Here is a 13,130-nt window from a genome sequence, read left to right on the forward strand (position 1 = left end):
AGATGTGCACAATTTGGACACTATCCCATCCACTGTGGACACCCCTAAGGTTATTGACACAAGATGAACTACATGAGTATTAAAATAAGATAAGACATGATTAAAAATTACATGTGTATTTTGATTAAAAATTACTTATTCCTTCTTTTTCCTTTTCTTTCTCTTTTCTTATTTTCTCTACCCTTTTCTGGGATATGCTACCAACATTAACGAGTCCTGAAGACTTCGCAACAACACTACGAAATCGTGCTGATGGAGCTCTCCTGATGACAATCGTGAGTCATGGGGTGGTGTAAGAGACGGTCTGAAGATCCCTCATCTGCCTCACGATCATCGCCGAGAACAGAGGCTAAACACAGGAGTTCCGACCTGCCTAAGGTGGGATGTCTGCCAACTGTTGCCTGCAAGTGTGCCTGCTGGGAACTGGTACGCATTCCTGAGGAAATTTGTGCAGGTCACAGTGGACTGCGCCGTTCTTGCTGCCCAGGCGGGAAGGACTGCGCTGAAGCGGAAAGGAATGACCTGTCCTCTACACCTGTCCTGTACCTGTTTCCCAAAGCAACGGGCCTCATAACAACGGCTGTAGATTTGCCCCACCTCTTGGGGAAAAGGGCGAGATGTGGGGATACAGCTAGAAAGCAGAAGCGAGAGCACTGCTAAACTCATGCCAGAAGTAGACGCGCTAACGCTGCTAGGCCGCAAACCATAGCAGGCAGTATAGTTAGCATAGGAGAAAGGCATGCTTGGTATGTACCTGGGATAGTTAGGGCTAGCTTTTAGTTCTGCAATGTTATTACGAAACACAGATATGGTCTTGGCCAGTTGGCCCTCGTTTCAAAAAAGGCCTATAAAGGGACTTTCTGAAATAACTGAGATGAGATCTCCCCACGGAAAGAAGACAAATCTATTGGCAGCAGAGCACGAGGACTTCATCTCATCCGTTGGTAGCCATTACCCCCCCTCTCTTCCTCTCTACTCTTTTACTTTGTTTTTCTTTCTCTCTCTCTCTCTTTCTCTCCTCTATCACATTACCGTGTTGTGGGTACTTAACAAAGGTGCGCTGTTTTGATTAAAACTGAAATCCCTTGTGTCCTTTTGCACTCGGAGATCTGTAAACAAACCATCACGACCCTTACTTGTATTAACGGATCGTGACACATGTCCAAAAGAAAAAATCACTGGAACAAAAAGAGCAAACTGATCCAAGGTGAACTGATCCACGGTGAAAAACAGAAGCCTACGAAAATCTGGGGGGAAAAAAAAGGCAACTCACGTGCCCGATTCACAGATGCAACTCCTGCAAAACTTTTGAAGGCAGTCTCACTCCCTCTGCTGAACAATCAACTGGAGGAAATCCCACTCCAAATCTGTGGGAAACAACAAAAGTGGTGCAACAAGCACTTCATAGAATAAAAACTAAAACTCCACCTGAATAAATTAATGCAATTAACATTAATGCAATTAACATTGCATTAATTTCACCTGGCTTTTTTTTTTTTTTTTTTTTTTTTTTGAGGAAATCTGTTTCTTTTCTCTTTTCTAAGAATGTCAAACATCCCTGCATTGACGATAAAGAAAGCAGTTTGAGGGCAGAGAAAGTGCAAGCAGCAGAATCACATCTAAATGTGATAACCATTTACTCACGTGGACGCTGTCCCTTTGTGTTAGCCCCAAGGAGTTTTACTTCTTTTTAATAATCGGTCTAGTGGGCCAAATTTTCACTTTTTAAGAACCTACCAACACATGGGATGGAGCTGCATGAAAACCAATGAAATGTAAAGTGTCACCATAATTGCTTGCATTGTCAGTTTGTTAACGTTTGTCATTTAAGAATTTATACATATTTGAAATCATACAAATATGTTCTAACCTTCCCAGTTCTGCCTCAGAAGACTTCAAAATTATTACCATTCAGCTAATTTTTTAAATTTACTATTTAGTGAATTAAAGAATCTTGACAAAACACAAGCAAATGCTAGAGAAGAAATGATTAAATCCCCCTTCCAGGGGACCCCAGGCGCTGACGGCTGCCACCGGCGTGCGCCAGGTCGGGACCGGCAGGCAGGGCTGCACCCCGCGTCTGCCACAACACCTGCAGCTTCTGCAGCCTGAAACACAGCTGGCTCGGGGGTTTCAATCAAGAGCCAAAAGATCTTGCTGGTCAATTTGGGGCAGAGAAAGGTCATCACTTCTAGCATGGCATAAGCCTGCCACTACATTTCTGTGAAGGACAATCACCTTGTTGCAGTGAAACTCCTGGGTAAAATACTGAAGCGCTTTCAGATTCATATTATCCGACATTTCGGTGACCTTCTTTTATACCTGCATTGCTTCATACTGCTGGTTGTGGGCACAAGTTCTTTGTACACTATCCTGGAAATTAAAAAGATCAGAAACAACACCCACCCCTCCCCCACCACCACCCCTTCCCCAGCCACAACCCTAACAAAACCAACCTCCAGAATGTTCAGGAGTTCAAATGAGAACAAGCATAGATGGGGCATAAAAAGATGGATCCTCCTTAGACATTTGTGCATGCAGTGCCCTGCAATCCACTAAGTTCTACTTCTCGTACACCAAATGCCTGTCTTCGGAACTCCTTGTTCTCCATTCAAACCCTTCTGGGAGGGTAATCGAGGAGATACTCTTACATATTTTTAGCACATCTTGCACTAGGCAATTAAATCCAGTGCGCAGCATTACCTGACGAACTGAGGCGGTGACAAGGTCAATTAAGACCTGTTCATATCTTCATTTGGAGCTCTTCCAACTGCTTGAAAAGTGAAGCCTTGGACATTGAAGGTTCCGACTAAGGAAAATCCAAAACGTGGACAGCATCTCCCTTCTGCTGGAAGCCTTCAAGTTCACCACTGCAGTCGGCAGCCTACACAGATCATCTGAGTATTGTAAAAGTTCTCCAAGGAAGAACAAGAACAAGGCTAATGCATGCACACAAACGCTGATCAAAAGCACTTGATGCTCTTGGACAAAAAGATGTAACCTTCACTTTTGGAAAGACAAGGTGACTACGGTTGTCTCCACAGTACTCGTAGGAAAAAATCCCTGAAGTTTTGTAAAACCTCTTTTCAGGGCTTTGTTAACTTCATTTTTGTTAAGAATTGGGGAACGCAGAGAGACCTGTCCCTTTTTTTGCAGAATGCCATAGAAACTGCTACACTCACTTCAACAACAGTCCACGTAACCTTCTCTGCAAATACTGACCATATGCAGTTCTGGTTGATACAAACCCCCATTACCTAAGAAAAGGAACAACTCGGCAAGCAGTTTGCAAAGATGAACAACTTAGCACGATTGCGGCTGATGACATGCCCTGACTTTTTTTACCTTCAGCTGTGGGTGCCGTACCTTCCTACCCTCGCACATGCCACTCAAAGCTGCTTGCGTGGAGCTCTCGCACCACCTATGACAGCAACTGTGCCAAGCCGCCACCCTTCTTCAGCACCATCGCACCTACCACAAGGTAGCTGAATCAGAGGGAAAAGGAGGTCGCCAATGGAGGGAAGTTGTTCCCCCTGACAGCTAAGCTCCGACTCCGGGGTCCCTTATGTCCTTCCCAGGACGGGCGGGAAAACGCCTCGGCGGAGCGCAGCGCTGGGCGGGAGCGGCCGGCAGAGCACCGAGCGCGCTCCCCACTCCCTCCCGCCCGCGCCGCTGCGGAGACCCCGGGTTCGCCGGAATCGGCCACGTGCTGCACGGAGGGCAGCGCGGCAAAGGCGGTCGCCCCTCGTTACCCTAGGAAGGCCGGCCTCGGATCCCCGCTCTCTCCACCGGCACGGGCAGTGCCAGCAGACTGTCGCTGCGGCCGCCGCTGGCCGAAAGCCTCGCCGCGCACCGCCCGGCCGGCCCCGCCGCTCCGCGGGGTCACACGGCACCTGCCGTGGGCGGCAGCCGAGCGACAGCAAGCAGAAGCGCTCACCGCCGCGCCACTCGCCGCCCCGCCCGGGCGCTCCTCTCCTCGCGCTACCACGATGGCGCCGGCCCGCCCCGCCTTCCCCGTCGCCTGCGGCGCAACGCGGGTGCTCCGAGCCACGCAGCACGCGTGCGGCCGGGCCCTGCCGAGCCGCAGAGGCGGAGCCGGGGCACGGCCCGGGCGGGAGAGCTTCCGGCGAGGCTGGGCGGGCGGCGAGCGCGGCCGAGCGTGAACGCGCCAGGCGGGGTCGGCCGGCGGCGCGATGGGGAGCTAGATGGAGGCGGCAGCACCGCGCGGCATAAAATAGCTGATCGTCCCGCAGCCGCCCGCTCCGCAGCCCCTCGGCTGCTGTCGAGAAGGGCCCCGGCCCTGGCCGCGCCGGTGGCGAGGTGGCTCCGCAGCCCGCGGCCAGCCCTGGCGGGGCAGGGGAGCACTGCGAGCAGCCCCGGCGCCGCGCAGCCGTCTGTAACGCGCGGTGGGAGCCGCCGGCAACTATTTGACACCTCCCGGGGGGCTGGGGAGGAGCACGGAGACCACGCAGCAGGTCGCTGCCGTTGGGGAAAATTAATCCACCATGCCTGAGGTTGATGTCCGAAAAGGAGACAGAGGAGTCCTGCAACATTCTTCGACTACAGGGAGAGTCCATGGGGCTTTTCCCATGGGGTCTGTCAAACGGTTGCGGGATGCAGCCCCCTTTTGATGTCAAGTTCCCGGCCACAGCACCCTCTTCCTTTTCCCCACTGGCTGAGGTATTCGGGAGATACAGACTTCCAGAACTGCCTACTCTATGCCCTCCTCTAATATGCACCCCCCATTTGGCATCGAAAAGAAAGAAAAAGAAACCATTCCTAATTCTATTAAGTCTTTGTTGCCTTGCTCTGGGTTCAGGAATTTAACACGGCCTTGATTAATCAACAGTCTCTGATGATTAGTAACAGTTCTAGCGAACTAATACTTTCTTCTGTTACTTCACTCCCCGTAAGTTCCTAGCCTTGTCTACAGGCCAATTCACACGGTCTGTTTGTAAAGACTCATCCATCTCATTCTTTTTAATCCCTCCTCTTTTTATTTAATCTGTATTTGTCTTTACAAACCTTAATTACCATTGATTTAATTTTTTTCTTCTTGAGTCTTCTGGGCTTTTGCTATTATTTGCAGTGACATCCTTTTCTGTCCTTTTCTAGTCATTTCTGGATCAGGTAGGCATGGCTGCTAGCAGCATCCCCTTGACCACCTGCTGAAAGAGCTGCACCCAGCATGGTGTCACGCATGGTCAAAAGATTAGAGTTGCTATAGCATAGAAGAGGAGAAATGGTATTCATGTAGCCCATAGCTGGCCAGTTAACCATGAAAACATGTCCCATTACCATCTTTTCAACACTTGGACAGGTCCATGAGCTGAGGTTATTTCCTCTGTTATTTGACCACTTTTCTGCTGTCATCTGCTTGCAAACAGCAGCTCGAGTCATTTAATTTCCCACAAACTCCTCCTTCTTCTGCTAACAGATAATCTAATACCATCCAATGTTGAAAATACCACTTTCCTCATTGAAGTGGGTTGCTCAGCAAGACGGTCAAGAGCTGTGGCTGGCTGGTTGGTAATTATTTCTGAGACAGCTTGTACCCTAATTATCTCATTCAAATGATAAATGGGTTTCCAGGCATCTGGGATTAATTCCTTAGGTTTCCAAGTGGCTGGTCCATCATGTTGCGTAACTTGTTCTGGTGGCCATTCATCTTTTCCCCGTTCTGGGGTGCTCCCTGCAGCCAAGGCTGCATCAGCTGACTGCTTTTCTCTAATTAAATCATCACAGATTTTGATTCCTAAGCGATTTCCCTGAATTTGTAGTAGCAAAAAGAACAATGGTCTAAGATATACACCATATCCCTGACCAGTTTGGAGGTAACCTGAGCTAAGCATGTTGGCCACAAATCCAATCATGTCCTTTCAAAGCCCGTGTTCCATTAGCAAAGGGGCCTTCCTACCCTTGGTCATCAATTGGTGGGTCAAAATACAGCAGGATTCCCGGGCCTAACGGTCCTCCAACAATAGCTGCCCCACCATAAGGGTCACAGCATTTGCATTTCCAAGCTCCCACACAGGGTTCCCATCTACATTTACATCTGCAAGTTGCTTGCTTGGATTTGGAGCAGAACTCACTAAAAGGCTTTGAGTTCCAATCCGCTGTTGCCATTCCCACTGATAATCACAAACAACATGTCTTCTACTTGTGGGATTTTTGTGGGGACAGCTTAAAAATAGGTGGTCAAAAAAACCCCTTGTCCCTCCCCATTGCTTTACAGGCTTCCAAATGTTTTTGGTAAGTGTGGTAAGAACACCTTACGCAGCTACCATTAGTGAGCTGAACAGCTCTTTGATTGCAATTGTCTTGATATTTGGAACAATTGTAAGGAGGGCAATTGTGGGTCCAAACCCAATTGTTTAAAGCCAGAGGGAAAGTCAATTGACAAACGCCTTTTCCTACATAGACCCGCCCTGTCCTGTTTAGGCAATAAGTGCCTGTTGGAGAAGAATGAAGTGGCCATGTGTTGGGGAGGATGAAAGTTTGGTAAGAAAGTTTCACAGGTATGTAGGCTTGGCAGAAAGGTCTGAGAATGTAGAAGCTGGGGATGAGGTAGAAATGAAAGCAAGTTTTGATATAGAAGAAAAGATGTTTTGCTGAAACAGTGATCGCTGAGTAACTGAGAAGGCAAAGGTTGGAGATGAGTTGGAAGGAGATTTTTAGGAGCAGGACAAAGGTATGTGATTACAAACAAAGACATGTTTTTCACCAAGTAAGTAAGTCTCAAGAAGAGCATAAGTGAATAGAAAAGGTGTCTTTCCCAAAAAGAAAGATATGGCAGGCAAACAAGAAATGTTGATGTAGCAAGAAGAAGAAAGGTCTAAGAATTTTCCACTGGAAGCTTAAATTGTAACTTACTCTTGTGATTGGATAATAATGACTATAATATGGTGATGGTAGTAGCTATGATAGGCTATAGGCCAATGTAAAGGTGTTGTGTATGGTGCTTATTGGTTGTTACGTGCTAAGATACTCTGCAAAGAAAAGTATAGAATGCTCTGTAACTTGAACAACAAGCGGCTTCAGGTATGCCTACAGCTGGAGCTGGCAGCTCTAGGGCTGGCTCTGGATAGCCACTCCCTGAAATGCTGTAACTTTGCCTATGCAATAAACAGCTTTCAAGAGAGCCACCTGAAGTCCAGACATCCTTCGTGAAACCTTCTCCTATAGCCATGGACTTCCTTCTTTGGCCCAAAATCCCGTCCTACTATGGACCTGATGTCAGGTGTTGAGCCACCACTTAGGTTCAGCTGGGCTAGCCAACCACAGGCACTCTTCAGATCCTCCAGGCCCTCCACAGAGCCAGCAATTGCTAAGGTGAAAAACTTTTGCTACTTCTTCTGCTAAGAAGGCTGCAAATTGATTCTCCCACTCCTGGCCTAAACTTAGCTGACCATATAAAAGTAGAACTAGTAAGGAAAATATTTTAATAATGTGATCTAATTAGCTAGTCTAATTTTCCCGTTGTCTTCTGCAGCACCTGTGGCAATTGAAGACACAGAAACCACTTAACATAAAAGAATCCAGCAAGTATTAGCGCCCCAGTGAGTGGAGATTCTAGAGGAGGGATGCGCATAGAGACTATTTCAGCAGGTGGTCTGTGGGTAGGCACGCAGGGCTTCCTCTGATGTCGAAGCACTGGCTACTGCTCCGGCCCACTCCTGCAGAGTGTCAGTCACAGCCTCCCGGCCTTCTCCTCCAGCTGAGATGTGCAAATCTCTGAGGCTTCAGAGACCTTGACCCGAGAGTGACGGGTCCACCTGTGTCCAGCTGTCTTCACGGCTGTTTCTGTCGTCAGTGACACTTGGAATGGGCCACGCCATTTCAGAACCACTGGCGCTTCTTTCTACTCCTTAACTAGGACTCAATCTCCTGGTTGGATGTTACAAGCAGCAAAGTCCAAAGGTGGGGCTTGTGCCAGCTGAGCTTCCTGTTGAAGGGGTTTCACAAGAAGCAGTATCCTGGCCACAGATGGTTTTAAATATACATCACTTACCTCTACTCCCCCACTAGGTTGAGACTTAGCCGGGTAATTCATAACAACGACGGAAAGGGGGAGAACGGAATCTCTCTTCTGGCTCGGGCTCTCATTCTCGGCAAAGCCAATGTCCAAAGCCCTAGCCATGGCATCTTGGTTTCTATTACCAGCTTCAAAAGGTGTTTATTTCTCTATTCATTGTTTTCTACCCGAGCTGAGCTCTGGGGGTGCCAGGGCCTATGGAGGTTCCATTGTGTTCCTAAAGAAGCCAAAACCCCTTGAAGGATCTTTCCTGTAAAATGAGTTCCCCTATCTGAGTCTATTGCTTCTACAATGCTGTATCTTGGAATGATTTGTTCCAAAAATGCCTTAATACCTGATCCTGTCGTTGCTGAAGCAGTTGGAAATGCTTCTGGCCACCTTGCTAGCTGACAATACCATTACCAGAAGACATGAAGCCTTCCCACTTGGGGCATCTCAGGAAAATCCACCTGGCATCTTTGGAAGGGACCTGCAGCCCAAGGCCTCCCTCCCCTGGCAAGTTACTTTGTAACTTGGCTGTTTGCTTTAGCACAGATCAAGCAACCTTCAACAGCTCGTTTTGCCAGTCTAAAAAGACCCCCAGCACCATCCAGCATGAGGAAGGCTTCTGGCAATCCTCAGGAGGTGCAAGGACTCTCTTCACGGAGTTCTTTTACTATTGGTAGGGCCAAAGCTTCTGGTATCTCTTGTTTGCCATCCCTTGTAAACCAATTATTGCCTTTTTTCTCTGCCACACGGCTTTTAACTGTATCTCAAACTCCTCTGGGAGAAAAGACAGCTTCCCGGCTAGTGATGGAGTCACTGGGAGCAAAGGGGGCATCTTGGAGAGTTCTGGCAGAAGTGTTGCTTTCTGACTTTCTTCATCCACCAAAAAGGAGACAGAGGAGGCCTGTGACATTCTTCAACTACAGGGAGAGGCCATGGGGCTTTTGCCATGGAGTCTCTCAACTGATTGCGGGACGCAGCCCCCTTTTGATGCGAAGTTCCTGGCAACAGCACCCTCGGAGGTACTCGGGAATTACAGACTTCCGGAACTGCCTACTCTATGCTCCCCTCTAATATGCACCCCCCTCTTGGTATGGAAAAGGAAGAAAACGAAACTATTCCTAATGCTATTAAGTCTTTGCTGCCTTGCTCTAGGTTCAGGAATTTAACACGGCCTTGGCTAAGCAACAGTCTCTGTCGATTAGTAACAGTTTCTAGAACTAAGACTTTCTTCTGTTACGCCCCTACCAGTAAATTCCTAGCCTTGTCTAAGGACAGATTCACACGGTCTCTTTGTAAAGACACATCTATGTTACTCCTTTCACTCCCACACCTTCTTGGCGGTAGGACGGCTCCCCCCGGCACAGCACCTGGCACAAAACCCCCCTATGCACATACACACACACCTGCACTTACCCTGCACTCCGCTGCACACACACACACACACCTCCCGCACACTAACACCCCCCTCCACATCCCTGCCATGCTACTTGCAGTTGCCCCGCCCCTGCCATCCCAGCCGGCTGGCAGCACTCACTCCTCACATGCTTCCCCATGCCTTGCGTTTCCTTGCTGCCCCCTCTGTAGCCTTCCCTCAACCTGCCTTTTCTCCCCTGCCTTGCATTGACTTGCTCACCCATCCCCCACCTGACTTCCTTTCACATTCGTCTAGCTCTGGCCTCACCTTTCCTTTTCCTTCTAGGACCCTCATTGCCCTGCCTCGCCTCGCCAAGCAAGGCCACACAGAGCAGTTGGTCCTGGCCACTTTTGTGTACCAGCAGTCCTCGAATGTACTTCTCACCTGCCTTGCCTATCCTTGCCTTGCCTTGGCAACACAACAGTTTCCTTGCCTTGCCCTGCTAGCTCTCTGGAGCCTTGCATTCCTTTGCACGTCCATGCCCCGCCCTTGACCTGCCTACTGCTTTCCTCCAGGGCCTTGGATTGCCGAGCCCTTCTTGTTTCTGCCTGGCCACCCATCAGTGGACTTCCCTTCCTACGGCCAGCCTTGCCTCTAACGTCTGGGCCTTCTCTTGCCTACCACTCCATTTGCTTTCCCCTCACTGCTCTGGCCTTGCTTACCTCTCCCTTGACTTGCCCACAATTGCCTGCACTTGCTTTGCAGCGCCTTGCCTGCATGGAAGGCGAGGGCAAGAGTGGTAGGCAGGGCAAAGCAAAGCCAGCAAGTTGTAGGTAGTGCAAGGCAAGGCAGCAGAGGCAAAGGAAGCAGAGCAAGGGTAGCTTAAGAAGAACTAGACAAGGTACTGAAGGCAAGGCAAGGCCAAGAGACTCGGAGTGCCTTTCCTTGCCAAGGCAAGGACATAGTGCCACTGTTGCTGGAGCAGATGTTAAGGTAGCATTGGGAGGAATAGTCCGGCAAGACATTTCTCTTCTGGCCCCTGGGCGTGTAGGGGCAACTGTTGGACCTATTCTGTACTGGAGGTGGATCAGTGGATGGATGTGTTGTATTTTGGAGGAGGGGATGCCGTTTCTTTGGAGATGGGCTTGTAGTTGCTCTCTTTGGCAAGGAGAGCAGGTTTGGATGTGCACATCAGGTGCTCTTAGGGATTTTAAAGGCTTTTCCCAAGAGGCAGAGCTCTCTCTGGCTTAGAGCTGTTGAGCTGTCCGTGGGAATGCAAAGGCCAAGCTTGTGAGCCTTTTGTCCTGGTGCCTTTAGTGTGTGAGCAGTCCGTGGTGCCGTTGTCTTGGGATCCTGACTCTGGGAGAGGGAAGGCTTAGGATGGTAGCTAGAGCTGAGAAGGAAAGTGCTGAGAACAGCGTGTGTGCTGCTAGTTTGAGGGGTGCAGTTGAAGTTGCAGGCAGCAAGATCTTCCTCAGCCCGCACTGTTTTGAGCTCTGTTTTTGCCAGATGGTTTCAAGTTGGTGGGCAGAATCTGCGAGAGGGCAAAGATTGGTTTGGGCCAAAGAGGTTTGTCTGCCTCTTGGAGTGCGGTATAAAGAAGAGTCCGCTCTTGGAAGGGGAAGATGAGGGAAATCTTTTTGTCCTGAGGTGCTGTTGATTTGAGTGCAGGGACGTTTGCAACTTGCCTCTGCCCTTGGGGTGGTTTCGAGCAGCGCCTGGCGCTTGGCCTTCTTTTGCAAGTCGTCAGCGCCATCGTGTGCTTGTTTCGAGGAGCGCTGACAGTGCCGGGGAAAAAGCCAAGCGCTTCGCTGGCGCCGCCCCAAGTCGTGTGCGAGCAGTTGCTGGAAGAGCTCCGCTGTGCATCCTGCCTCTTGGAGACACAAAAGAATGTGATCCTGCGCGTAGCGGGGAAGCAAGAGGAATCTTTTCATTGTTGGCTGTGCAGTTTCTAAGCGGCAAAAGTCGAGGCAGCTGCAGCACGGCCTCTTTCTTTCAGAACCTTTTCTGTGCCATCATGAACATGCTCAACATGCAACTCGCACCCACTGAACTGCATCAAAGGTCCTGGAGAGACGCACTTTCCTTCAAGCTCTAGGTACCATCCTACCCTCCACCTCTCGCCGATCCCAAAGCCCTTCCGAACATCCAGCAGCTGCACGCAGAGAACAAGTGCTAGAAGAAGGCGTTGGCCTTCAGAGTCCTTCTAAAGTCTGTAAACTAGGCGAAACATTGCAGTGACCAGCACTTTCCTTCGCAACTATCTACAGAGCGTCATCACATTCTCTCAGAGTGGCTAAGTCCACCCTTGCAGCACAGCAGCGTTTCCAGCCACAGTTCGGACTGAGAGATGGGCCAGGTGAGAAAGCATTTGTTGACTATCCCTCGTCTCTGGAAGACTTGATACTCGCAGCGCAATCACGTGCACACACCTTCAGTGTGGCCAAGTTCAAGCCAGCTAGAGCTCACAGAGACGGGAGAGGCAGGAGAGAAGCCGTTCCAAAAGTACCGTGTACTTAGGGCAGCATTCAAACTGTGCACAGCACTCTACAGCACTGTAGACCGTGGCTTCTCTGACAAGACGTGCCATCCCATTGTTGGCTCTCGCAGCTCGCTTGCTAGCTGCTCTCCTGAAGAAAAGAACTAGGAGGAAAAGCCAATGCTGGGCTGCACCTTCCCCTTGCCTCACGTAAAGCCACTTCAACTCCCCGCTGCACTCTCTACTTCCCCTCTCCTTGGCATCGACCACTGTGTTTTCTGCATCTCGGAGCTGAAAGGTAAGCGCCAGTGTTCCCAGGGATGCTTGGAAGAGGGAGAAGTAGTAGCACAAGTAGCTGCCGTTGAACTTCCTCCTTCTCAATGCTAACGTGAAGTCGGCAGGCAGGCGAGCGCCAGCCACGCTCCTTTCTCAGTTTGTACGCTGCGGACACGAGCCCGGTGCTCGGCGCCTTCGTTCGGCCTCTTTAGTAGCCATGTCGCGCTTTCATTCTGCCGGAGTCGAAGCGCCGTCTACTTGTGGCACAAAGAGCACGGTGCCGGCAGCCAAATGCTCCAGCCGACTGCTTCTGCCGACACACGCCTGGGCTATGCACTTTGCCTCTCAGCGCCATACAGCAGCACATTCGCTCTAAATGTAAAGGGAAAGATTCTCGGCTACGTCTGGTACAGAGAACAGCTTTAGTTCAACGGGCTTACCCAGAGCATGCCCCCGACGCGTGGGAACTTGTATTTGCACCACATTCCAGTCGCAGTCCTCTTTCCTTTATAGGCAGCACAGCGCCGTCAGATGGCAGTGCTTCTCTGCACCTGCCTTCTCACTTCCAAATAGCACAGCGCACATTAGAGCCTTGCAGGGAGAGAAGACGCGGATAGGCGTCTAGCACAGAAGAACGTGGCAGGGCGAAAAGGTGTTCTTCTTTTGTCTTTCTCGTCGCCCAGAGTGTGCTGCTGTGTTGAAAGTCTTGGCCAGCGAAAAGCTACACCAGCAAGTATTTCTCTCCTGATGCATTGCGCTGAGCGAGAGCTGAGGAAAATCCTTGCACAGCACACTGTGGATGCGTGCAGTACACACGCTGAAGAGCGGCACGGCTAAAAGTCATCGCTGGGCTTCAGTTCTGTCCAGAGCACAGAAGGCGAAGAACGAAGCAGCTGGGCACCGGCTGCATGTACATAGTGGAGCGAATTTCACATGTCCAGCCAAGAGCTGCTTCACAAGCAGATTCAGCTCAGAATGCTCTGGCTGCTTCACAAAGG

The sequence above is a fragment of the Coloeus monedula genome (assembly GCF_965178545.1).
Source record: "Coloeus monedula genome assembly, chromosome: W".
NCBI lineage: Eukaryota > Metazoa > Chordata > Aves > Passeriformes > Corvidae > Coloeus > Coloeus monedula.